This window comes from Bos mutus, chromosome 1, assembly GCF_027580195.1.
Source record: "Bos mutus isolate GX-2022 chromosome 1, NWIPB_WYAK_1.1, whole genome shotgun sequence".
In the NCBI taxonomy this organism is placed as follows: domain Eukaryota; kingdom Metazoa; phylum Chordata; class Mammalia; order Artiodactyla; family Bovidae; genus Bos; species Bos mutus.
Genome location: NC_091617.1, coordinates 92,267,234 through 92,295,191, shown reverse-complemented (window position 1 = coordinate 92,295,191; position 27,958 = coordinate 92,267,234). Strand labels below are relative to the sequence as shown.

The following is a 27,958-nucleotide window of genomic DNA, read 5'->3' as shown; positions in this document are numbered from 1 at the left end:
ATCATGATGGCTTTAATGACTTACATTTTCATGATTTATATTTTACTTATAGTGTTTAAATAAATCTACTTGCAAATATGATTTTAAAATAGTGTCAGTTCAGTTCAGTCGCTCAGTCATGTCCAACTCTTTGCAACCCCATGAATCGCAGCACGCCAGGCCTCCCTGTCCATCACCAGCTCCCGGAGTTCACTTAAACTCACGTCCATCGAGTTGGTGATGCCATCCAGCCATTCATCCTCTGTCGTCCCCTTCTCCTCCTGCCCCCAATCCCTCCCAGTATCAGAGTCTTTTCCAATGAGTCAACTCTTCGCATGAAGCCAAAGTATTGGAGTTTCAGCTTCAGCATCAGTCCTTGCAATGAACACCCAGGACTGATCTCCTTTAGAATGGATCCTTTAGGTTGGATCTCCTTGCAGTCCAACTAAAATAGTGTAACGGAGGGTAAAAATGGAATGTTGAGGGGTGTTTTTTCTTTGTTGAAACAAAGCAAGCCATTCAGTACTCTGAAATAATTTCTGTAACCAGAGTTCTGATCTCAAATCAGACTTTCTTAGTTTCAGGAACTCTGAAGAAAGGCACTATGATTTAGAGTACTGCTAGGGTAAAAACTATTTGTTTGGAGACTATTTGGTGATTATAGTCTTAGTGTTTCAACAATGACCTAAAGAAAAAGGTATTATCTCAATATGTGTGAGATTTATTGCAAGCATATTACTAAGAACTATACCTACTGTTTTGCAAAAACATGAAAAATTGAGGCTCTACACAATATTTTCTTAAATATAATTCAGCAGTGACTTGAAATTGCTTTTATACATATAAAGATGACAATAGTATTTCCTCAGATGGACTCGAATACAGCAGTTTCGTTCTTTAAATAATAATGGAAAACTGAACATTGGCAGAATAACATATTTACCCCTGTTTCATTAAGAGCAGGCACCAATGCCTCTAACAGAAGCAAATAGATTAGAAAAAAAAAAACTCTTTTCCTTTGTTTGTGTGAATGTTTATGCATCTTTAGTGCATGGGAAATGGGGCTGTGCAGTATTTCTGGGCTCTGCTAATGATCTAGCTGCAATCTCCCCAGTGTAACACTTGTTAGACTCTAGTTACCTCCTGTTTCTGTGTTTGAGCCCATAATTTGGATTCAACAGGCTCTTGCTTTTCTATGTTTACATGGAAAAAAGAAAACAATCTCAGTGCAAACTTCTAAGTATCTCTTTCTTCAAAACCGTATCTTGGAAAATACAGATTTATATCTCTCATATCTCCCATGCTGCCTACATTTTAAAATCAAGGTGAGAATTTTTTAAAATGGCTAAATAATTGTATATTTATAATGTATCAGCAGGTGGATTCCACTGCTAAGCCAAAAAATTGCTTTCTTATTCCTTTGTTTTATTTAGTGTTGTGTCACCTATCCAACAAAGTTTATAAGAGCTAATAGTGAATATCTATGAAAATTGTATAGTATACTTAAAATAGTTTTTGAAAGATTTGGGGGACTTCCCTGGCAATCCAGTGATTAAAATTCCATGCTTCCAATGCAGGGGTTGCAGGTTTGATCCCTGGTCAGGAAACTAAGATCCCACATTATGAGCCATGTGGCCAAAAAACAAACGACAATCCACTTTGAGTGTAAACAAAAATTGTTAAGTCAAGTTATTAATGATAAATAGGTGGAATTTATAGAGTTTTAAATATTTCTATCTGCATGCTGAAAGAAATATTAGGTAAAATAGAAATGTTAAAAAAACTATAAAATAAATGTCATTAGATGAGAAATTCTTGTATTTTTCTCTGCCTTTACTTACTATATTTCTTATATTTAACTTCTAAGCACAAAATAAGATTACTATATTCTGAATATATATTAAGTGCATTCAGTACATGTATTCAGTGCATTCAGTGCATATATTCTGTGTATTCAGTGAATAGATTATATATATTTTAAGTGCATTAGAATGTAATCAAGTTGCCCTAATGTGAAATATTGGCTCTATTATAAATACAAGTATACTTCATTTAATTGCACTTAACAGATATTGCATTTTTTACAAAGTGAAGTTTTGTGCAACCCTGTGTTGAGCAGGTCTATTGGTGACATTTTTCCAATAACATTTGATTGTATCCTGTTTCAAATGTTGGTAATTTAGTAATACTTTTTTAATATTTCAGACTTTTTATATTATTATATTGGATATGGTGATATGTCATCAGTGATCTCTGTTTGACATTACTTCTGTAATTATTTTGGGGGTGTTGCAAACCATGCCTATATATACAATTGACCAAAAATGTATATGGCCAAACCAATAAGATGGCAAGTGATAGATATTGCTGTCTGATCTGACTGCTCCACCAACCTGCCATCCCCCCAATCTCTCTCCCTCACCTTTGGCCTCCCTAATCCCTGAGACACAACAGTACTGAATTTAGGCCAATTTATAACTCTAAAATGGCCTTTAATGTTCAGGTGAAAGGAAGAGTCACACATCTCTCACTTTAAATCAAAAGCTAGAAATAATCAAGCTTAGCGAGGAAGGCATGTTCAAAAACTTAAGGTGGGAAGAAACCCGAGGCCTCTGGAACCAGAGTTAGTTATGTTGTGAATTCTAAGGAAAAGCTCTTGAAGAAAATTAAAAGTGCTACTCCAATAAGCACAAAAATGATAAGGAAGAGATATATATAGCCTTATTGCTTATGTAGAGAAAGTTTTAAGGGTCTGGATAGAAGATCAAAACAGCCACAGCACTCCCTTAAGCCAAAGCCTAATCCAAAGCAAGGCCCTAACTCTCTTCAGTGCGGTGAAGGCTGAGAGAGGTGAGGAAGCTTCAGAGGAAAAGTTTGAAGCTATCAGAACGTTGATTCATGAGGCTTAAGGAAAGACGTCATCTCCGTAACGCTAGTGCAGGTGAAACAACAAATGCTAATATAGAAGCGATGGGAAGTTATCCAGAAAAACCTACCTAAGATATTTAATGAAGAGTTTCAGTGTAGATAAAACAGATTTACATTGAAAGAAGATGCTATGTAGATTTTCATAACTAGAGAGGAAAAGTCAATGCCCAGCTTCAAAGCTTCAAAGGGCAGGCTGACTCTCTAGTTAGGGGCTAATGTAGCTGGTGACTTTAAGTTGAAGCCAGTGCTCACTTATCACTGGCTATACCTAGGGCCATTAAGAATTATGCTAAATGGATTCTGTCTGTGCTCTATAAATGGAACAGAGCCTGGATGACAGTACATCTGTTTACAGCACGTTTTCCTGAATATTTTAAGCCTGCTGTTGAGACCTACTGCTCAAAAAGAAAAAAAGATTTCTTTCAAAATATCAGTGCTCATTGACAATGTACTTGGTCACTCATGAGCTCTGATAGTGAGATTAGCTGCTTTCATGCCTGCTAGCGCTACATCCATCCTGCAGCCCATGGATCAAGGAGTACTTTCAAATTTCAAGTCGTATTACTTAAATAAATTTCACAAGACTACTGCTGCCATAGATAGTGATTCTGCTGATGGATCTAGAGAAAGGAAGTTGAAAACCCTCCAGAAAGTATTCACCATTATAGATGCCTTTAAAAACATTCACAATTCATGGCAAAAGGTCAAAATAAGAACATTAACAGGAGTTTGCAAGAAGCTGATTCCAACTTTCATTAATGACTTTGAAGGGTTCAGGTCCTCAGTGGAGGAAGTACCTGTATATGTGATGGAAATAGAAAGAAAACTAAAATTAGAAGTGAAGCCTGAAGGTGTGACTGAGTTGTTCCAATCTCATGATAAAACTTGACTGGATAAGGAGTTACTTCTTATGGATGAGCAAATAAAAGTGGTTTCTTGAGATGGAATCTACTTCTAATGAAGATGTTGTGATGGATGAGCAAATAAAAGTGGTTTCTTGAGATGGAATCTACTTCTAATGAAGATGTTGTGAAGATTGTTAAAATGACAACAAAGGCTTTAGAATATTACTACATAAATTTGATTGATAAAGCAGTGGCAGAGTTTAAAAGGATTGACTCCAGTTTTGGAAGAAGTTTTACTGTGGATAAAATGCTATCAAACAGCATTACATGATACAGAGACATTGTTTGTGAAAGGAAAAGTCAATCAACAGAGCAAACTTCATTGTTGTCTTATTTTAAGAAATTGCCATAGCCACTGCAACCTCCAGCAATCACCACCTGATCAGTCAGCAGTTATAAACATCCAGGCAAGACCTTCCATGAGCAAAAGGATTAAAAGCTTGTTGAAGGCTCAGATGATGGTCAGACATTTTAGCAATAAAATATGTATTAATTAAAGCATATATATATATATATATATATATATTTAGACATAATACTATTGCATCCTTAATAGACTACAATGAAGTATAAACATAATTTTTATATGCAATGAAAAACAAAAAAATTCATATAGCTTGCTTATTTGGATATTGACTTTATTACAGTGGTCTGGAACTGAACCCACAATATCTATGAGGTACACTTGTATATTTTTATGAAGTGCAAATGTTTTTCATTTCCCTCAAGTTAGTGAGAAGTCAAGATTCCATTAACAGAAATTCATTTTACAGTAAACCCCAAGGTTACATATCTATTCTATCAAGTAAAGGATTACAGTTTTAGCCAAGGTCAGATAGACAGTTCTATATATAAGTGAGATGGTAACTGAGAATTGAGATATGAGTTAGGATTTAGTGATAGACTGAGAATTGTCCAAATTCAGTTATTGTGTTGATACCATATGCACATACTATTATATTTGCTTGAGAAGATTGTAAAAAAAAATTTATAGACAATTCCCATCCTTTGGGATTTTACAATCTGATAGGAGGGATAAGAAATGAATAAATCTTAAGCATACACATATACCTACACACACAAGTACACAGTATGTATCAAGTAAATATAAAGAATAGCCAGAGAAGACAGAGTGTGCCACTGAGAGTCTGGAGACCTTGTACCAGGTTCTATCCCTATCACTGTGTTGTTGGTACAGCTAAATATTTTTATTGAAAAATGTTAATTTTTTCAGTTTTATTCTTCCAAAATATTCAAGATAGTCAAAAATAGATATAATTTACAAGTTATTTCCTTCAGACAAAGATAGTTGATGAAATTTATGTGAAGGAAAAATTTTGGAAGGAAAAATAATTTGAAACCATGCAGCACCCTGGGGCTCTAAACGGGCACTCTGAAGTCTGAAATGTTTGCTAGGTATAGGCAAAAATTGGAGCATGAGCTTTCTAGAAGGCAATAAAAAGAAGATTTGATCAAGTTTACCATTTGAAAGATCTAATAAAGCAGTTGCACAAGAAGAAACTCATCTATTCTCAGAACTGGGCAAGAGGAGATGTGTTAAACCTACCCTCAGGAAGAGACGTTGTAGGACGGAGTCAGCAGGCATCCTCAACTCATCATTGCGACCATGCAGCAAACTCCCTGGGATTGATGCTATGACACCCCTCTAGATGGGCTGCTGGTTTAATATTAACTGATCTAAAAATCAGTTATGTGGTTTTGGGCTGGCCCCTCACCCTTTCCAAGCTTTAGTTTCCTTAGGTGCACAGTGAGAGAATTAGATTGATTTAGAGGATAAATTTCAGCTTAATGTGCCAAAGAGAGGTGAAGTCATTGGTGTCAATGATGGTCAAAGAGTGTCTGGGGAAGAGGTGTGAATTTGGTCACATATAAGTTGATATCCTCCCAGAAACATTAAAGAGACTATTGGAAGTGGGGTAACAGAGAATGATCAGGGCTGGAGAAAAACTTGTAGGTAGTATCGTGTGTCACACATTAGAGCTGTGAGTAAAAGAACTCCTCCTGGAGACAGTATACAGGTAAGAGACAAGAACCAATCTATAAAGGAGTATCTGAGAGTCCACATGGAATGCCAGGATTAAGAGATGAAAGAGGAACCAACAAAAATAATAGAGAAAAACAGAGGTCAAGAATTTTAAAAGAATGTTAAATGATGATCTTGTGAATGATAATGAAAAAAACATGTGAGGATAAGATACATTAATAAGTATGATGCAATGCAATTAATGAAATCAAATTATATACATAAAGAATTTTGTTAGATAAATACTTATAGATGCTAGTTACTACAAAAAGCTTTTAAAAGTACTAGGGAAAGAGTTATTGCTACAATATATGCATATGTTGTATGAATCTGATAAGTAAAAAAGAGAAAGAAAGAATACATTAGACTATCATGAATACAAAAGACAGCAAAATTTTCTGCACCTTTGAAAAAGGTAGATTCCAGCTGACTCACAAATCCAAAATGACCTTCATATAAGTAGAAGCATTGGAAATGATCCCCAAAGAGCAAAAGTGACAGGACTAGTGCATGGGGGGAGAAATGTGATTCTGAGCATCAGAAGCAGTGTGGACAAAGACTTGTGAGTGGAAAAGTTTGAGACTTTCAGGAAACAGCTAGTAACTATATTGGTCACATAGAATATTCTTATATTGATACAAGGCAGCAGTTATTGATATATTTGAAATGTTAGATTGACAAATGCTGGTGTGAGAAAAGTCAATTCATTGGATGATAGGAAGCTATTGAAGTTTTTGAGCCAGTAAATGGCACGAGCAGAGGAGTTCTTCAGAAGACACATCCTGGCCATAATAGGATAAAACAGAGCAGATTAGAGTCAAAAGAATGGGAAGTCTCAGAGGAAGTCCAGTTGTGGCAATAGCGTATGTGGATGGCCTAGGCTGGGGGAGTCACAGCAGGAATGGAAAGAAGGGGATTGAAAGGGCTAGCTAGCACACTTGGCCAGGGATTGAATGTCAATCTGTAACTACTAGAAAATGACTGTGTGAACGAAGGCTAATTCCCTATCTCCACTGCCATCTTTCTTACTTAGTAAAAATGGATTTCAGTGTTTTGCTTCTACCTGTCTCAGAAATGCTGTCAGAACTGATTACACATATTTTCCCAAAGTAATCTAAAGTGCTTTAATTCCTTGGAACTGGACACTATGTAAATACGATTATTCATTAGGTGTATTCATTAGGTGTAAAAGAGGAATACAGGATGATGGATGTGCCAAGCCTACACAAGAGGACTGTGTAAGAATATTGAGAGGGAAAGAAGCTGGATAATCAATATGCTGCTTAATGTGGAGGGCTAAAGACATTGATAGAAGGATACTGAGTGAAAGGGAAATAAAAGAGGGTAATGTATTGGGGAGTTAAGATGGATGAAAGACAGGTACGTTACATTAAATAACAGAGAAAATGTCAGTTTTATGGATTCTCTGCTAAATATTAAGCAATAAGGAAAAAGTTTAAAAGTCATTTCATTTAGATCATTGGTATGGTTTATGAAAAGAGATGAAAAGAAATTAGAACAGCTTTACATATAGGTGTGCTACCGCTGCTGCTAAGTCACTTCAGTCGTGTCCGACTCTGTGTGACCCCAAAGACGGAAGCCCACCAGGCTCCCCTGTCCCTGGGACTCTCCAGGCAAGAACACTGGAGTGGGTTGCCATTTCCTTCTCCAATGCAGGAAAGTGAAAGTGAAAGTGAAGTCGCTCAGTCGTGTCCGACTCTTCACGACCCCATGGACTGCAGCCTACCAGGCTCCTCCATCCATGGGATTTTCTAGGCAAGAGTACTGGAGTGGGGTGCCATTGCCTTCTCTGGATATAGGTGTACATTCTAAATTTTATACCAAAGGTAGTCAGCACTTCTATGTACAGTCACATTAGAGAATAACTCTAGTGATTAGAAACCAACCACTAGAGTTCAAAAGAATGGGCATGGATATAGGCTACTGGCATTGACATTAAGGAGGCAAATGTAAAGTACTCAGAAAAATCACTTTAGGATCAGGTTTTTAGCTGATACTTGTATCAATGACCATGAAAAGAAAGGAATTCAATTCCATGAAACTTGGACTGTGAAATGCCTATTTCTTCAAAATTTCCAGCATGATTGTGGATCGCATTGACCTCATATTTATCACAGGTTAAAAGTCTGCAATCAGCTGTCGGAACTTCTCAGGTGACACTAGTGGTAAAGAACCTGCCTGCCAAGGCAGGGCACATCAGAGACGCAGGTTGGATGCTTGGGTCAGGAAGATCCACTAAGGAAGGCATGGCAAATCACTTCAATATTCCTGCCTGGAGAATCCCCTGGCCAGGCTACAGCTGATAGGGTCACAAAGAGTCAGACACGGCAAAAGAGACTTGGCACACACACACAGTCAACTGTCAGGCAATAATGCATCATTTAGCATCAAATAGGCAAAGTCACTATTAGACAGCTAATGTTGTGGCTGCTTACAGAGAAGAGGCTCTGATTGGGATTAAAAAGGTGAAGTTAATTATGTCGGTCTTTTGGGACTTCTGTCTCTCTAAACGTTACAACCGCAGCCTCTTGGGATCTTTTTCAGCAAGAGTTTCTTTAAAGTTTTTCTTCCCTCAGCTGAAGGTGTCTTTTTTAAGTTAATTTTTATTAGAGTATAGTTGCTTTATAATGTAGTGTTAGTTTCTGCAAAATGAATCAGCTATGAATATACATATAGCCACTTCTTTAGATTCTTTTCCCATAAAGGCCATTACAGAGTATTGAGAATAGTTTCCTGTGCTAATAAGTAGGTTCTTATTAGTTATCTATTTTATATATAGAAGTTTGTATGTGTCAATCCCAATCTTCCAATTTATCCCCCTCCCTTCTTACTCCCTGGTAACCATAAGATTGTTTATATCTGTAACACTATTTCTGTTTCATAGATAAATTCCTTTATACCCTTTTTTCCTTTAAAGTGTAGTCAGGAATGTTGAAGAACATTCTAGAATCACAAGAGGGAAGCTATAATGGTGAAATGGGGACTAGAGTTATTGCTCTGAGGGTGAGAAGTGTCGCTTCTGTCTGTTTCTCTGACCAGTTGAGCATGACAAATCTCATTAGAGAAAGAAGAGAGTGCTAGGCTGACAGGTTAGATATTGGGAAAAGGCTTGGCCAACTCTGGCATCCAACAGTCAGAAGCATTGTGAAGATACACCCTTCCCAGTGCTTCTCAGGACATTGTTAGTATAATTATTCGAAACTGAAGGTTTTTCACAGGGGTTTAAATGTGTGTGTGTGACATCACACACTGATCCCACAGTTTCCAGAAGAGTCCTATGAGATGCTAATGTTCCTTATATTTCCCTCACAGCCAAATGCAGGAGGTAAGGAACCCAGGGAGCCCTGTGATTCCCTTCTTCTGGTTCTGCTGCACCAGATCTGTTTTACATGTTTTGCTTGATGTGGTTCCAGGTATTATTACACTAGGAAATAAGATTCTGTTCTTAAGATAAAGTAACTAGGAGCCGAGAAATAAAGTGACTCACACAAGTTCCCACTGGTTTCCCATTTCAGAGCACAAACTGCAATATTAGACCGATTTGTAAAGGGACCCATGTGGACAGAATTTCATAGCCCCAGTGTAAGAGACAGAGTAAATGAAGAGTTGGTATGTCCCTCCGAAGAGGTGCCAAGCCTGGGGTTTTACTGATGAGACCGTTCCATTCTCACCTTTGTTAGCTGGTCAGCCGCCACGTAGACCAAGGGGAGCTCCCTTTTGCTTTGTGTGAATTGGCTTTTGCTGTAGTAGAACTAACTGGCTGCAAGGTAGATTTCTTACAATCTGTTTGGAATGGCTCTGACTTTCTCTTACCCTTATATGTGGCAATCAACTCTACATGGATGCCTGGAAGATGCTTCAGGGATGGAGGATGTGAATGGGACAGAATAGCTTATAAACCAGGGCATGTCACAAAATCTAAAAGAAGAAAGTAATTATAGTACCCAGGGCTATGGGGAGAACTAATGGGATCAGACTAATAGAAGGAGATGTTGCTTGAGAGTAAGTGGCATTAGCCTGTATGAGAAGCTCAAAAAGAATACGGAATTATGTTTTTTTGTGTCATTAAAATATTGATCCCACCTACTCAGAAGTCAAAAGTATATCCCTGGTAGACAGATGAACTTTGTATGTTTTTTTTTTTCTTTAATTGAGGTGTAATTGCTTTACATTATTGTGTTAGTTTTTGTTTTACAATGAAGTGAATCAGCTATATGTATACATACATTACCCTCCCTGCTGGATATCCTGCCCACCCCCCTCCATCCTACCCCTTTTGGTCATCACAGAGCACTGAGTTGAGGTCCCTGTGCTATACTCAGGAAGCATATGCGCTTCCCTCATATGCTTTTACTCTATCTAACTTTCTGTTTGTCTGGATAAAGAGGCAGGGCAATACTATTGAAAAGAGATGTAGATTTATGTGCTTGACAGTAATAGCTCTAGACATGGATTCTCTGCCTTTCTGGTGCCAGTAAAGACCCTCTTCTCCTCTGTGGAGAAATTTAGTTATTCATATAGCATAAACTGTTTCAACACTTAAGGCTCACAAACTCCAAGCAAATCTTCAGCAAGATGTTAATTTCTTTTTTTACTTGCAGCCTCACACTCATAATAAGATGTCAGTGGACTCTCTTCCCTATGAACCGCTTTTTGAATGTGCTGAGTTGGAGATGTAAAATGAAGTGTCATTACAATCTGGGGCAAAGAGAACGCACATATAGGAGAAAAATACTCAGTGCATGAGGCTGTAATTGATGTGTAAGAGAGACTGAGACAATTCTGGCCTCTTTTGATAGCATGTTCTACTTTTCCTTTTCCTTCATAAGTATATAAATTATTTTCTCTGGAGACCTCAGAGTTAACAAGAAAATTGATGATTTTTTTTTTTTTTAATTAAGCAAGGAATATACTTGAGAACAGGACTTCCCAGATGGCACTAGTAATAAAGAACCCACCTGCAATGCAGGGGATGTAAGAGATGCGGGTTCAGTCCCTGGGCTGGAAAGATCCTTTGTAGAAGGAAATGGCCACCCACTCCAGTATCTTTGCCTGGAAAATCCCATGGACAGAGTTACAGGCAGGCTACAGCCTATGGGGGTTGCAAAGAGTCAGACACGACTAAGCAACTTAACAGGTTCATACTTGAGAGTGGACTTCCTTGGTGGTTCAGATGGTAAAAAATGTGCCTGCAATGCAGGAGACCTGGGTTCGATCCTGGGTTGGGAAGATCCCCTGGAGAAGGGAGTGGTATTCCTTTTCACTTCAGTATTCCTGCTTGGGAAATCCCATGGACAGAGGAGCCTGGTAGGGTACAGTCCATGGGGTTGCAAAAGAGTCAAACATAACTGAATGACTAACTTCTACTTTTCATGCTTGAGAATACATAATTTGTAATAAATATCAATACTAAAAAACCCATGATGCAAAGTTCACTGGAATCTGTTCATTTTTTACTTGAAGTGAATAGCCATATTTCTTATTATAGCATATAATTTAATGCATTAAATAGGGTGTTATACAGATTTTTTTAATATGGTAATAAAAATCAAATGGAACCAACCAAATTTATGTTATGGTGGACCTTGAGGCTAATATTTTACTATATCATTTATTTAAACTCTCATGTTACTAGTCATTAATAAGAGAATGCTGAGATAATTAGGTGCTTCTAGTAGAGGGTGTACAGTTTAAGCATCTGTGTCACTGACACTAATGACTGATATCTGTGAGATTTTCAGTACTGCAAATCTGACAACAAAATTCACAACCAATAGACTTCTAGAGGATTCCCAATTTGGCTTAATCACCAGAGATTATTACATTACAGTACGAACTGCTTTGTGAAAATAGCAGCAATACTCTATCAAAAATGCTTCTAACAAAACAGATGTCACAATAATGTTTTATAGCTAGCTAATCACTACCTTATCCAGGGAGAAACGTTACAGAATGAGGTTATTTGTACTCCATGCCTCAGATCAGAGCAGATCAGTAGCTCAGTCGTGTCCGACTCTTTGCAACCCCATGAATCGCAGCACGCCAGGCCTCCCTGTCCATCACAAACTCCTAGAGTTCACTCAGACTAAAGTCCTTCGAGTCAGTGATGCCATCCAGCCATCTCATCCTCTGTTGTTCCCTTCTCCTATTGCCCCCAATCCCTCCAGCATCAGAGTCTTTTCCAATGAGTCAACTCTTCGCATGACGTGGCCAAAGTACTGGAGTTTCAGCTTTAGCATCATTCCTTCCAAAGAAATCCCAGGGCTGATCTCCTTCAGAATGGACTGGTTGGATCTCCTTGAAGTCCAAGGGACTCTCAAGAGTCTTCTCCAACACCACAGTTCAAAGGCATCAATTCTTCGGCGCTCAGCCTTCTTCACAGTCCAACTCTCACATCCATACATGACCACAGGAAAAACCATAGCCTTGACTAGACGGACCTTTGTTGGCAAAGTAATGTCTTTGCTTTTGAATATGCTATCTAGGTTGGTCATAACTTTTCTTCCAAGGAGTAAGCGTCTTTTAATTTCATGGCTGCAGTCACCATCTGTAGTGATTTTGGAGCCCAGAAAAATAAAGTCTGCCACTGTTTCCACTGTTTGCCCATCTATTTCCCATGAAGTGGTGGGACCGGATGCCACCATCTTCATTTTCTGAATGTTGAGCTTTAAGCCAACTTTTTCACTCTCCACTTTCACTTTCATCAAGAGGCTTTTGAGTTCCTCTTCACTTTCTGTCATAAGGGTGGTGTCATCTGCATATCTGAGGTTATTGATATTTCTCCCGGCAATCTTGATTCCAGCTTGTGCTTCTTCCAGTCCAGCGTTTCTCATGATGTACTCTGCATATAAGTTAAATAAACAGGGTGACAATATACAGCTTTGAGGTACTCCTTTTCCTATTTAGAACCAGTCTGTTGTTCCATGTCCATTTCTAACTGTTGCTTCCTGACCTGCATACAGATTTCTCAAGAGGCAGATCAGGTTGTCTGGTATTCCCATCTCTTTCAGAATTTTCCACAGTTTCTTGTGATCCACACAGTCAAAGGCTTTGGCATAGTCAATAAAGCAGAAATAGATGTTTTTCTGGAACTCTCTTGCTTTTTCCATGATCCAGCAGATGTTGGCAATTTGATCTCTGGTTCCTCTGCCTTTTCTAAATTCAGCTTGAATATCTGGAAGTTCACGGTTCACATATTGCTGAAGCCTGGCTTGGAGAATTTTGAGCATTACTTTACTAGCGTGTGAGATGAATGCAATTGTGCGGTAGTTTGAGCATTCTTTGGCATTGCCTTTCTTTGGGATTGGAATGAAAACTGACCTTTTCCAGTCCTGTGGCCACTGCTGGCATATTGAGTGCAGCACTTTCACAGCATCATCTTTCAGGATTTGGAATAGCTCAACTGGAATTCTATCACCTCCACTAGCTTTGTTCGTAGTGATTCTTTCTAAGGCCCACTTGACTTCACATTCCAGGATGTCTGGCTCTAGGTCAGTGATCACACCATTGTGATTATCTTGGTCATGAAGATCTTTTTTGTACAGTTCTTCTGTGTATTCTTGCCACCTCTTCTTAATATCTTCTGCTTCTGTTAGGTCCATACCATTTGTGTCCTTTATCGAGCCCATCTTTGCATGAAATGTTCCTTTGGTATCTCTGATTTTCTTGAAGAGATCCCTAGTCCTTCCCATTCTGTTGTTTTCCTCTATTTCTTTGCATTGATCGCTGAAGAAGGCTTTCTTATCTCTTCTTGCTATTCTTTGGAACTCTGCATTCAGATGTTTATATCTTTCCTTTTCTCCTTTGCTTTTTGCTTCTCTTCTTTTCACAGCTATTTGTAAGGCCTCCCCAGACAGCCATTTTACTTTTCTGCATTTCTTTTCCATGGGGATGGTCTTGATCCCTGTCTCCTGTACAATGTCACGAACCTCATTCCATAGTTCATCAGTCACTCTATCTATCAGATCTAGGCCCTTAAATCTATTTCTCACTTCCACTGTATAATCATAAGGGATTTGATTATGATACCATAATCAGATTTGATTACGATACCATACCTGAATGGTCTAGTGATTTTCCCTACTTTCTTCAATTTAAGTCTGAATTTGACATAAGGAGTTCATGGTCTGAGCCACAGTCAGCTCTTAGTCTTGTTTTTGCTGACTGTATAGAGCTTCTCCATCTTTGGCTGCAAAGAATATAATCAATCTGATTTCAGTGTTGACCATCTGGTGATGTCCATGTGTAGAGTCTTCTCTTGTGTTGTTGGAAGAGGGTGTTTGTTATGACCAGTGAATTTTCTTGGCAAAACTCTATTAGTCTTTGTCCTGCTTCATTCCGTATTCCAAGGCCAAATTTGCCTGTTACTCCAGGTGTTTTTTGACTTCCTACTTTTGCCTTCCGGTCCCCTATAATGAAAAGGACATCTTTTTTGGGTGTTAGTTCTAAAAGGTCTTATAGGTCTTCATAGAAGTGTTCAACTTCAGCTTCTTCAGTGTTACTGGTTGGGGCATAGACTTGGATTACTGTGATATTGAATGGTTTGCCTTGGAAACGAACAGAGATCATTCTGTCGTTTTTGAGATTGCATCCAAGTACTGCATTTTGGACTCTTTTGTTGACCATGATGGCCGCTCCATTTCTTCTGAGGGATTCCTACTTGCATTAGTAGATATAATGGTCATCTGAGTTAAATTCACCCATTCCATACCATTTCATTTCGCTGGTTCCTAGAATATCGACATTCACTCTTGCCATCTCTTGTTTGACCACTTCCAATTTGCCTTGATTCATGGACCTGACATTCCAGGTTCCTATGCAATATTGCTCTTTACAGCATCAGACCTTGCTTCTATCACCATGGAGCCAAAGCAAAAAAAAAAAAGAATACTCCATGCCTACTCTTATCCTATTCCCAAAGCACGCATGTAAGAATTTTTAGAGTTATAGCATTCTGTCAGAGCAATATTATTTTTAGGGGGATAGTGTAATGTGGAAGAAAGTACCTTGAAATCAACATTAAAAGCCAAAAAAAAAAAAAGCTTAGGTGTGTCTCCTGCCTTCAAGACTTAATATCATGCAGGGAGGTACAAATTTCTCACTATTCCTGAGTCTCAGTCTGCTCATCAAAAACCGGATTGGAGTTCCTCGTTCCACTCAGTTTCAGGGTCATTATGATGATTAAATATGGTGATGAAAGAATTTTGCAAACTGTGAAGCAAAATTATTGTTTTAATTTTTAAAATTTATGCCCTTAGTGGGCTTACAAACACTATTTCACTAATTGCCATACTAATTATAAATGCAGCTTTTGACACTGGCTATATGGTTTTGACTTCATATTTATAGTACTTTTTCCAGTTGCTTTTACTGGACTTTTATTAGTTTGAAATCATTCTAAGTAAACCAGTGATGCAGATGCTTAAACTGTACACCCTCACACTCTATGAAAAAGACTCTATGATTATCCCTTCTTTAAAGATGCAGAATTTAAAGCTTAACAAGGTTAAATAATTTGCCCAAGGAAACCTGAGCAAAGACCTATCCCTAGAAATCAGGCTCTTAACCATGATAACTTACAGCCTGTTTTCCCAGAAATACATTTAGATAATTTACACTGATGTAATAAGTGTATTGGGTGGTTCCTTATGTCTGCTCTTTCCCCTCTTCATGCTACATTCTCTTTCAAATGTATTTTCTTACTAAGAGCAGAATAGTTTTTCTTGCTCTCTTTTATAGATTCAGGTTTTGGAGGTTCTGAAAGCAAGTCATATGGATGGGAACAAAGATAGACTGGAAGATCTTTTTTAATCTTTCCCGTCTGAGAATATTTTTTTCCTTTTATTGAATTATATGTAATACAGAATTATCATTCATATGTCATTTAAACAGTCTACTTCAGCTTTTTCCTACTAATTCAGCATTATAATTTTCTTAAAAGATAAGTAAACCATAAATCTTTCATTGGAGCAGGTTTTACTTTCAATACAAAGGGGAATTCAAAGTTCTCACCATAGAAGTTCTCTGAGACTAGTATATATAATGGGATTTTTATGGTTACTCCTCGAAGATAAATGGCCATTTCTGTTTCTATTTTTCTGTAAGGAACCATTTAATAAAACATTAAATTCCTGTATGTCATTTGCTAATAAGCTCAAGTGCTATATTTTAGACTTAAGAAAACCATTCTCCTTTCAGGCATTTTAATAAATTGAGAAACCTTGTCATTTATTATGGTAAACATGAACTTCATCAAATTAATAATAGGGGACTTCTAATTTATCTTTGGTTGCTTTCATTTTCTTGGGGATGCAGTATTTATAATATGACTTTTAAGCCATGTATATATATTTTTTTCATTTTTCTACATTAAGATTAATTATTTGCTGATTGACAGTTTGAGTTGAGTCCTATTTTCCTCCTGCCTAATTACATCTAATCGTTTTGTTATCCTTCTGTAATTTCATGACAACTCTACTGAAAGTATTGTGACTGTAGATTGATGTTACACAGCCTCTTATATTCTTGTGATTTAGGGCCTATTAATGGCAGACTGGGGAAAAAATAACAAGAACTTAATTGGTTTTAAATTGGCCTTAAATTGTAATTAGAGGAGAAGAGAAGTAAGTCATAACTTAGGTGTTTTTTATCACAACAAAATTTAGAGGCATTGATGTGTCAGGGCACTGTTTTTGTGGGGGGAAGGGAAACTTCCTAGTAATTAAACATGTGTTAATGCTGCAGTGCTTAGCAGAAAAAGAAGCCAGCATGTGTAAGATGCTGATGAAGCTTAATTTGCAGGGACTCTGAACATCTCATACTAAGAGTCCAGCTCTAGGTCTGGTGATAGCCAGGCAGAAAGGTGAACATATAATTATATATATATATACACACAAAATCTTTCACCAAGACACAGGACATAAAATTTAGTTGCTTGGCAACTGGATTTGAGGAATGCCCCTCCATGTAGTTTTCTAATCCTTAAATATTTTTGTTATATAATAATATATATATATATATCTCCTTATATATTATTATTACCACTGATAGCCAGCTCTGGCTCAAAGTAACCTTGATCCTGCAATGGTCTTGGTTTGGATGTCCATGGGAGGGCAGTCTGGTTGCCACATCTGTCATCTGTTGATTCTCCAGAGTTGTTTCTGGTCATTTAACTTGCTAAGTGGGGATCCGTTTTTTGTTCCCTTCAACTGTCCATCTAAATCTGTTGCAAGCCTCAATCCAAAAAAAAAAAAAATGACCTTCTAATATAGAGATGAGTCTTATTCAGTCAAGGGAATTATTGTTATTACATTTGCTGGATATAGTTATAAAATTAGATCCTCTGGGGGTGGTGGTGGTAAATTATTTCCTTTAATTTGCTAAAACCTCTTACCTCTTTTACAATAGAAAGGAGATAGTCTTAGATGATGAAAAGAAGTCCTTGTGAAGTCAAAAATAGAAGAAAAAGTAAAATATTTGGATTAGTATTGGTTGCGAGTATTGGATTAGTATTAGAAGGAGAAGAACAGACTAATCAAGAAAGAGGCAGAGGTGAGAACAGAATCCAAGCCTTTAGCTTATTTATATTCTCAAGCTTATCTTGGAAATGACACTTTATAGCTAAGAAAAGATTGCTTCCGAGAGTGAGATCAGGGTAAAATGGCTAAGTGGACAGTTAGGAAGAGAAGAGCTCATCATTATAAAGTCTACCTGAAGTCATCAGTTTCTTCCCCTTGAGGGCGTTCTCCGGGGAGCAGAATACTGGCAGGGGTGGCAGCAGCTTTTCTCTGACGTGAACCTCCCGATGTTTAATGAGCACAAAACTCTTGCTGAAATGTCTGCCACACTGGCTGCACCTGTAGGGCTTCTCCCCGGTGTGTACTCGCCGGTCCTCGCAAAATCTCCTACAGTTATTGAAACTTTTCTCACAGTCCACACACTTGTAGGGATTCTTGCCAGTGTGGACTCTCTGGTGGGCACTGAAGTGCGAACTGTTGGTGAAGCTCCTCCCGCACTCACCGCACTGGTAGGGCTTCTGTCCAGTGTGGGTTCTCTGATGTATAATGAGACTGGAGCTCTGGCTGCAGCATTTCCCACACTCTCCACATGTGTAGTTTTTCTCTCCTGTATGAATTCTCTGGCGGGCACCAAAGCTGGAGGAGTCGTAAAGCTTTTCCCGCAGTTGAGACATTTAAAAGGCTTTTCCCCAGTGTGGATTCTTTGGTGTTGGACTAGACTCCTGCTTCTACCAAAGCACTTCCCACAGACACTGCACTTAGAAGGGTTTTCCTTCTGGTGGGTCATGCGGCACATGAGACGCTCACTCCTTCTAAAGCTTTCTCCATAATCTGAGGAGCCGGAAGGGCCTCTTCCCCACAAAAGGCCTCTGACACACTATGGCTTTCCCCAAATCTCGAGGCTGATGCACCAGTTTTCCCTGTCCAATTCCATGAAGGTTTTCCCACTGTCTTCCTGAGATGTAATCCCTTTTATGATATTTACCTGGATCAACATTCTGGAAAACGACCCTTTTAGACTTTTCTACGAATGCCGTATGCTGCTCCATGTCCTTACAGATTACCTGTGTTGTTTCCTCTTTGATACTACTTTCAATTTCAAAATCACTCGGGTTTTGCAGTAAACCTGGAGGTCCCTGGAATTCTGGTTCTTGTATGATTTCCTCCTCACTCATTCTCTCGCTGCCAGAATCTTCAACAAGTGCCTCCTGGGAGTCCTCCTCAGGTTCCCAGCCTGTAGATTCCTGAGGTTCAATTTCCATGATGTCTGTTTCTTGAACTGAGGACGATGGGGCTTCTTCTGGGGAAATGGTGGGAGAAGCAGATGCCCGAGAGAGTTAATCAGGGCATCCATCTCCTTGTAGGATCTGCAGGAGTCTAGCACATGACCATTTTTCACTTTGAGGTGACTCTTCTGAAGGCTTTTGAACTTGGTCTGGCACTGTTCCAGAGTTTGGAGGAAGCCACACTCTCGAAGCTGCTCAGCCACGGTCCCATACCACTTGCTCTTCCGATGACAGGCTTGCAGCACTTCATAAGACCAAGTCTCATGGAGGATGTCAAGGAAAGTCTTGGTTTCCTTGTAGCCCCCATGCACACCACTCAGGTTTTGAAATATGACAGGGCCACCATGAAGCTCAGGCTTCCAGATAAACTCAACGCCCATTTCATCACCATCAGACTCCTCTGCAGCTTCTTCCTCCTCCACCAAATTGATCTGTTCTTCAGCACTGATGCCAGTTCTCTTCAGTTTGGGGAGAGACAGATCTCCCTTGGCTTATCTGTGGATGAAACATGTGCTGCAGGATTCAACAAAGTGCCCATGTCCTCAAAGAAGGCACAGGGTGCTAGCACATGGCCATTTCTCACTTTTCGGTAACTCTTCCGCAGATTTTTGAACTTGGTCCGACACTGTTCTGGTGTTCGAAGGAAGCCACATTCTCTCAACTGTTACTAATCCAATACCGTGACACTGACTGTGATTTTGAGGGAAGAGAGTTGTAGCTAAGATTTCTTTGCATCTGTAGTGAAGTGACTGTAGAATTCAGTAACAATACAGATGGCAAATGGTAACAAGGCAGATAAGAATATATTTACCGGTATTTTTTATGCCTCCTTTGTCAGGTGAATGAGCTCAGAATCTTTTATATCATTATTCATGTAAAAGCAGGATGTGCATGGGGAATTAGGCAGAGAGGCAGTTTTTATTTTCACAGTTGACTTTTTAGAATTATGAAAACTTCACTTCTTTAACTCCATTTGCTTGTACATCGTTTTGACACATTCTGTAATGAAATTTTATGGCAAGGTAAAGCATTTATACTGGAAAGTACCTATTTCAGTTAAATTAGATAAAAGCACATGAATTGGACATCATTCCCATTCCACTGCAGATGAATCTCACTTTTACAGAATTTGGAAAAGAGCATTAAGAGTGCTATGTTATAGCACTAATAAAGAGATTTATGTATTTCATCTTGCTTCTTTCATGCCATTTCCCAGAGCCCATGAAATTGCCTGAAACACAATAGGTAAATACTCATAAGTATTTGTTGAAGAATTCCTAAATAAGTAGATGAATACTAATCAAAAACTACTTGACTATATGGTTTGCACATATAGTCTTGCACATATATATTTTAACATTAATAAAATATTATTCTCCTATCACTAATTTTAACTGACCTACTTCTGCCAGAAGGTGTGAGGATAGTTTGGAAATACATATGTTATTGCATGATTACTGTGGAAAAAATTTATTCCTTACAGTAGTCTATGCCATTTTTTGAAGAATTTTAAGCAGCAAATTTCTATGCAGGAATCTCTAAAGCACTGAATTTGTCGATACTTCCTTGTCTATAGATAATTTCTGGTACCAAAGGTTCAGCATATCCTTGGGCAAGATATTGAGAACTTTTAAAGCAAATGCCAGGTCTTTCACATTCAACCCTGCAGGCTTGAGGATGAAATGTGAGTAATCTGATCTACAAATATATTCACAAATATGTATAACAGCTGTATGTAGAGAGAATATGAGCAGTTTCCCATTGCTGTTTAATACTTTTCTGAGCTTCCACAATGTGCCTGGTGCTAACTGGGGCACCTCAATTATTCTCCATCTGTGCTCACTACCAAAGCTGCCAGCCATCATACTGCTCGGGCCCTGACGCCTGTGGCAGAGAGCCTGGCAGGGTAAATGGTGCGATCTAGTATTTCTTCCTGGGTAGCCTTGCTAGTTAACCTACTCTTTGTGCCCAGTATTGACTTAGACCATGAAATAAAGCCATGGGTTAGCATGGACTCAAAGGCAACTTTGCATAGAGGAGATAACTATGTTGGAATTCCACATAAGAGTATTTTCAGTGCCAATGGGACAGGATGGCTTAAGAGCAAAATTGCTATAAATGAAGGTGTTCTAGGGGAGTGTGGGGCAAGTTTAGTAATCAAACCTGTGGATAGATTATAAAATGCATCAGCCTCTACTCCCAGTTTTGTTGTTGTTGTTTAGTCACTATGTCATGTCAGACTCTGTGACCCCATGGACTGTAGCCTGCCAGGCTCCTCTGTCCATGGGATTTACCAGACAAGCATACTGGAGTGGGTTGCCATTTCCTTCTCCAGGAGATCGTTCCTACCTAGGGATCAAGCCTGCATCTCCTGCTTGGAAGGTAGATTCTTTACCACTGAAGCTCCTGTGAAGCCATTCCCAATGTTCAGTTCAATTCAGTTCAGTTGTTCAGTTGTGTCTGACTCACTTCCTATTAAATAGTGTGCTATATCAAATCAGATAGACTTTTCTGCAAAAACCCTGGGAAAATCATACTTTTTCTTTAACCTAACAGCCATGCTGCAATCTTGAGACTACAGTTGGTGAAAATTAAAACCTATGACTTCTGGCAATATTTGAATCAAGTCATATGCCTTCTGACTTATGATGACCCCAAGTTTTTTCATGAGAATCCATGAAGTGGCAAGCTCTGTGCAGTAAGCTCTACATGGATTATTATTCCTAATTCTTTCAATAACTATGCAAATTAGTTGTTATTCCTAACTGACAGGAAGAAACTAAGGCACAGAGGAGTTAAGTAATTGTGCTGAGTTTGCATGGCTATAAAGCGTCTAAGCTGGAGATTTGAACCTGGCTGTATATGACAGTATAACTCACATTCTTGTACACACTGTGTCTAAGGACTCAAAGCCCTCGTGGATTTAGAACTGATTTCTGTGACTTCTGAATTCTCATCTTTGTCCTCTTTAAAACTGCTGATGAGTGTGTGAGTTGGAGAAAAAATTACTTAGCTCTCCTAAGGACATAGAAAGTAGTAATCATGGTACCACCAATGTTGGGCTAGAGGCCTTCAATTCAGAGTCATTTTTATTTTTCATTTCTCTTTCCACATGGTACTCAGTATATACTCTGTAATAAAAACTTGAGTTGGGGGACTATGGTAGGGGGAGCAGTGAATTGGAATGTTTTCCCTTTTCCAGCTAAACCTGAACAAGCCATTTTATCTCATATGTTAGCAGATCACATAACTTCGACTATGTGATAAATTGGACTTTTTGAGCTGATGTGAAAATAGAGAAAAAGGAAAAAAAGAGGAAGGGCAGGAAAAGAGAAAATGTGAAACAAACCCTGGAAATGATTCAAAAGTACAAAAAGAAGAATCAGAACATGTGTTCTCCTCTACTTTCCTTGAGCAGTAACAAGTAGAAATAAACATTTCCTTGAGGCTTTTTCCCCTTTACTCTCGCTCCCCAAGCAAATGTTCATTTTTCTTGAAGGAGATTGCTGATCAGAATCAAATTCTCCCTTCCTCTTTCTTGCCACATCCCATCCTGCCCTACAATTCAACTTGCTTACTCCTACACCTTCAAGATTCCTCCACTTTCAATCAATCATGAGGAGAGCCATGCTGTAATTTTGTGCTTTTCACATTCTTAACTTACTTTACAATGGGATTTTGAGGTGCTTTTTGCTGGCTCGAGCTGATAAGAAAAAATATATATATAAGAGTGTTGGCTTCTTGAGCTTACATCAATGTTGTGAATTATATAATGAAACCTGTCTGGGTTGGAATTCTAAAGCTATTATCCTCCCAGCACTGAGATAGGACACCAAAAGAACTGTTTAGGATCTCTTAGCCATTTATAGCTTGATAAGTCAGTTTCTTTTCCTCTTAAAAAAAGGTTTGTTGAGAGTTAGTTATTCAACTTACCACATTGTCAATATTTTGCATTACCAGCCCTTGGGGAACACACTAAATCCTAAGGTATGATTTCTCCATAAGGTTATTCTGCCTCTTAAATGAGGTCTCAATATCTATTCTAGTGGTGTTTGAAAAGTTTTCACTTGGGATCTTCTGTGACCTTGGTGTTGTGTGCCATTTGTGCATCATTAAAAGGTTGTAATGAAGTTCTGCCGCACACAGATTGTAAAAGGTCAAGCAGAAAGTTAGGAGCCAATGAGGTTGGGAAGAAAAATTGTGCTTGCTGCAGAAGTTGAGGGATTCATTATATTGATGCTATGGGGTTTTCAGCAGAGTAATAACTGGGTTAGCAATAGAATGTAAATCTTCTCAGCCACTTAGTCTGAATCTGCTTCTTCTTGATTTGTGGGGATATATTTTTAACAGAGTACAAGGAAAGTCATTACACTCAGAGGAAAGCCAGTAGAATTGGTAAATGCACTATAGATGGTTCAGCCATAAAGAAGAGTAGAACCGGAGGAATAAAAGCATATCAGCCTTCCTAGTTGCCACTCAAAGAATTATTGTCAACCCCTATGAAATAATAGTCTCTGAAGAACTTTGCATAAGTGATTACTTTTATTCTTAAAAGGATATATACATTGTTGTTTTTAGCTTCAGTAGTTCAGAAGTACAAATATAGCTAATTAAACTGTTTAAAATAATCAACAAAATTAATTAAATGGATTTGAGATAAAACATATAAAAATAGCAGCAAATTCAAGCCAATTTATTAAGGACCAGTAAGACAAGCTAGTGAGGTCCTGACTACTGTAAAAGGAAAAGAAACTTTAAAGTTACTGGTTCTCTACTAAATATTCTCTGGATGCATTTCTTAAAATGAAATTCTAGAAATTATGTGCAAAAGTGCAGCAGTTGATTGCATGTCTCACAAGCTTACATATGGAGTGAAATAATTTCTTCTTTAAACAAGCCCCAAACCATCTGTTGACTTAAGTCAATTCTCTGAATTTTATTTGGAAATAATTGGAAGTCTAGATATTCTATAAGACTGGCTCAATGTTTTTATTTAATTTATTCATGAGGTTTTATGTATGTGTATATGAGGGGAGAAGGATCAGTTCAGTTCAGTTCAGTCGCTCAGTCATGCCCAAGTCTTTGCGACCCTATGAATCGCAGCATGCCAGGCCTCCTTGTCCATCACAAACTCCTGGAGATCACTCAGACTCATGAACATCGAGTCAGTGATGCCATCCAGCCATCTCATCCTCTGTCATCCCCTTCTCCTGCCACCAATCCCTCCCAGCATCAGAGTCTTTTCCAATGAGTCAACTCTTCGCATGAGGTGGCCAAAGTACTGGAGTTTCAGCTTCAGCATCATTCCCTCCAAAGAAATCCCAGGGCTGAACTCCTTCAAAATGGACTGGTTGGATCTCCTTGCAGTCCAAGGAGTCTTCTCCAACACCACAGTTCAAAAGCATCAGTTCTTCAGCGCTCAGCCTTCTTCACAGTCCAACTCTCACATCCATACATGACCACAGGAAAAACCATAGCCTTGACTAGACGGACCTTTGTTGGCAAAGTAATGTCTCTGCTTTTCAATATGCTATCTAGGTTGGTCATAACTTTCCTTCCAAAGAGTAAGCGTCTTTTAATTTCATGGCTGCAATCACCATCTGCAGTGATTTTGGAGCCCAAAAAATAAAGTCTGACACTGTTTCCACTGTTTCCCTATCTATTTCCCATGAAGTGATGGGACCAGATGCCATGATCTTCGCTTTCTGAACGTTGAGCTTTAAGCCAACTTTTTCACTCTCCACTTTCACTTTCATCAAGAGGCTTTTGAGTTCCTCTTCACTTTCTGCCATAAGGGTGGTGTCATCTGCATATCTGAGGTTATTGATATTTCTCCCGGCAATCTTTATTCCAGCTTGTGCTTCTTCCAGTCCAGCGTTTCTCATGATGTACTCTGCATATAAGTTAAATAAGCAGGGTGACAATATACAGGTTTGAGGTACTCCTTTTCCTATTTGGAACCAGTCTGTTGTTCCATGTCCAGTTCTAACTGTTGCTTCCTGACCTGCATACAGATTTCTCAAGAGGCAGATCAGGTGGTCTGGTATTCCCATCTCTGTCAGAATTTTCCACAGTTTATTGTGATCCACACAGTCAAAGGCTTTGGCATAGTCAATAAAGCAGAAATAGATGTTTTTCTGGAACTCTCTTGCTTTTTCCATGATCCAGCAGATGTTGGCAATTTGATCTCTGGTTCCTCTGCCTTTTCTAAAACCAGCTTGAACATCAGGAAGTTCACGGTTCACATATTGCTGAAGCCTGGTTTGGAGAATTTTGAGCATTACTTTACTAGCATGTGAGATGAATGCAATTGTGTGGTAGTTTGAGCATTCTTTGGCATTGCCTTTCTTTGGGATTGGAATGAAAACTGACGTTTTCCAGTCCTGTGGCCACTTCTGAGTTTTCCAAATTTGCTGGCATATTGAGTGTAGCACTTTCACAGCATCATCTTTCAGGATTTGAAAGAGCTCAACTGGAATTCCATCACCTCCACTAGCTTTGTTCGTAGTGATTCTTTCTAAGGCCCACTTGACTTCACATTCCAGGATGTCTGGCTCTAGGTGAGTGATCATACCATCGTGATTATCTGGGTCTTGAAGCTCTTTTTTGTACAGTTCTTCTATGTATTCTTGCCACCTCTTTTTAATATCTTCTGCTTCTGTTAGGTCCATACCATTTCTGTCCTTAATCAAGCCCATCTTTGCATGAAATGTTCCCTTGGTATCTCTAATTTTCTTGAAGAGATCTCTAGTCTTTCCCATTCTGTTGTTTTGCTCTATTTCTTTGCATTGATCACTGAGGAAGGCTTTCTTATCTCTTCTTGCTATTCTTTGGAACTCTGCATTCATATGTTTATATCTTTCCTTTTCTCCTTTGCTTTTCGCTTCTCTTCTTTTCACAGCTATTTGTAAGGCCTCCCCAGACAGCCATTTTACTTTTCTGCATTTCTTTTCCGTGGAGATGGTCTTGATCCCTGTCTCCTGTACAATGTCACGAACCTCATTCCATAGTTCATCAGGCACTCTATCTATCAGATCTAGGCCCTTAAATCTATTTCTCACTTCTACTGTATAACCATAAGGGATTTGATTTAGGTCATACCTGAATGGTCTAGTGATTTTCCCTACTTTCTTCAATTTAAGTCTGAATTTCGTAATAAGGAGTACATGGTCTGAGCCACAGTCAGCTCCCGGTTTTGTTTTTGTTGACTGTATAGAGCCTCTCCATCTTTGGCTGCAAGGAACATAATCAATCTGATTTTGGTGTTGACCATCTGGTGATGTCCCTGTGTAGAGTCTTCTCTTGTGTTGTTGAAAGAGGGTATTTGCTATGACCAGTGCATTTTCTTGGCAAAACTCTATTAGTCTTTGCCCTGCTTCATTCCGTATTCCAAGGCCAAATTTGCCTGTTACTCCAGGTGTTACTTGACTTCCTACTTTTGCATTCCAGTCCCCTATAATGAAAAGGACATCTTTTTTGGGTGTTAGTTCTAAAAGGTCTTGTAGGTCTTCATAGAACCGTTCAACTTCAGCTTTATCAGCGTTACTGATTGGGGCATAGATTTAGATTACCGTGATACTGAATGGTTTGCCTTGGAAACGAACAGAGATCATTCTGTCGTTTTTGAGATTGCATCCAAGTACTGCATTTCAGACTCTTTTGTTGATCTTGATGGCTACTCCATTTCTTCTAAGGGATTCCTGTCAGCAGTAGTAGATATAATGGTCATCTGAGTTAAATTCACCCATTCCAGTCCATTTCAGTTCGCTGATTTCTAGAATGTTGACATTCACTCTTGCCATCTCTTGTTTGACCACTTCCAATTTGCCTTGATTCATGGACCTGACATTCCAGGTTCCTATGCAATATTGCTCTTTACAGCATCGGACCTTGCTTCTATCACCAGTCACATCCACAACTGGGTACTGTTTTTGCTTTGGCTCCATCCCTTCATTCTTTCTGGAGCTATTTCTCCACTGATCTCCAGTAGCATATTGGGCACCTACTGACCTGGGGAGTTCCTTTTTCAGTATCCTATCATTTTGCCTTTTCAAGGCAAGAATACTGAAGTGGTTTGCCATTCCCTTCTCCACTGGACCACATTCTGTCAGATCTCTTCACCATGACCCACCCGTCTTGGGTTGCCCCACGGACATGGCTTAGTTTCATTGAGTTAGACAAGGCTGTGGTCCTAGTGTGATTAGATTGACTAGTTTTCTGTGAGTATGGTTTCAGTGTGTCTGCCCTCTGATGCCCTCTGCCAACACCTACCATCTTACTTGGGTTTCTCTTACCTTGGACATAGGGTATCTCTTCACGGCTGCTCCAGCAAAGTGCAGCCACTGCTCCTTACCTTGGATGAGGGGTATCTCCTCACCGCCTCACTTCCTGACCTTCAACGTGGGATAGCACCTCTAGGCGCTTCTGCACCCGTGCAGCCACCGCTCCTTGGACGTGAGGTTGGTCCTCCCGGCCGCCGCCCCTGGCCTCAGGCATGGGGTAGCTCCTCCCAGCTGCCACCCCTGACCTCGGACTTGGGTAGCTCTTCTCTAAGAAACCTTTTTCTTCAGAAGGATAAAGAGTCGGTAAGATATGTCATAATATTAAAACTATTATTAGGCATTTTAACTTGACTCAAATCCATTGATTTAAGTTGAATGATTTAAAAGTTTTAGAAAAATAAAAATGACGTTTTAGAAAGCTTTGAAATTTGGGAATGAAGGACAATGGGAGTCACAGAAATTTTTTTTCAAAAACTTGTTTTGTTGTAATTATCAAGGGATAAAGTATTAGACCAAAACTTATGGTAGAAAAGCTACCTGTAATTTGATTTGCAATAGGTGGCATTCTGTTTTTATAAAAATTGATTTATTTTCTTTATCAAAACTTTATAAATGGCTTCCTCGGGCCAGGTAGAGTTTGAGTATCTCTCCAGTTCAGTTCAGTTCAGTTGTCACTCAGTTGTGTCCGACTCTTTGTGACCCCATGAATCGCAGCACGTCAGGCCTCCCTGTCCATCACCAACTCCCAGAGTTCACTCAAACTCATGTCCATCGAGTTGGTGATGCCATCCAGTCATCTCATCCTCTGTCGTCCCCTTCTCCTCCTGCCCCCAACCCCTCTCAGCATCAGAGTCTTTTCCAATGAGTCAACTCTTCGCATGAGGTGGCCAAAGTATTGGAGTTTCAGCTTCAGCATCAGTCCTTTCAATGAACACCCAGGACTGATCTCTTTTAAGATGGACTGGTTGGATCTCCTTGCAGTCCAAGGGACTCTCAA

General features: G+C 39.0%; 1 protein-coding gene and 1 pseudogene across 2 annotated transcripts in view; one reads left to right on the top strand and one right to left on the bottom strand.

Annotated features, from left to right (window-relative positions):
* The window catches only part of NLGN1 (neuroligin 1), a 779,124-nt gene that overhangs the window by 503,525 nt on the left and 247,641 nt on the right, over positions 1-27,958 (top strand). The gene's annotated exons all lie outside the window — the stretch shown is intronic.
* On the bottom strand, positions 17,462-27,175 carry LOC102266249 (zinc finger protein with KRAB and SCAN domains 2 pseudogene; annotated as a pseudogene).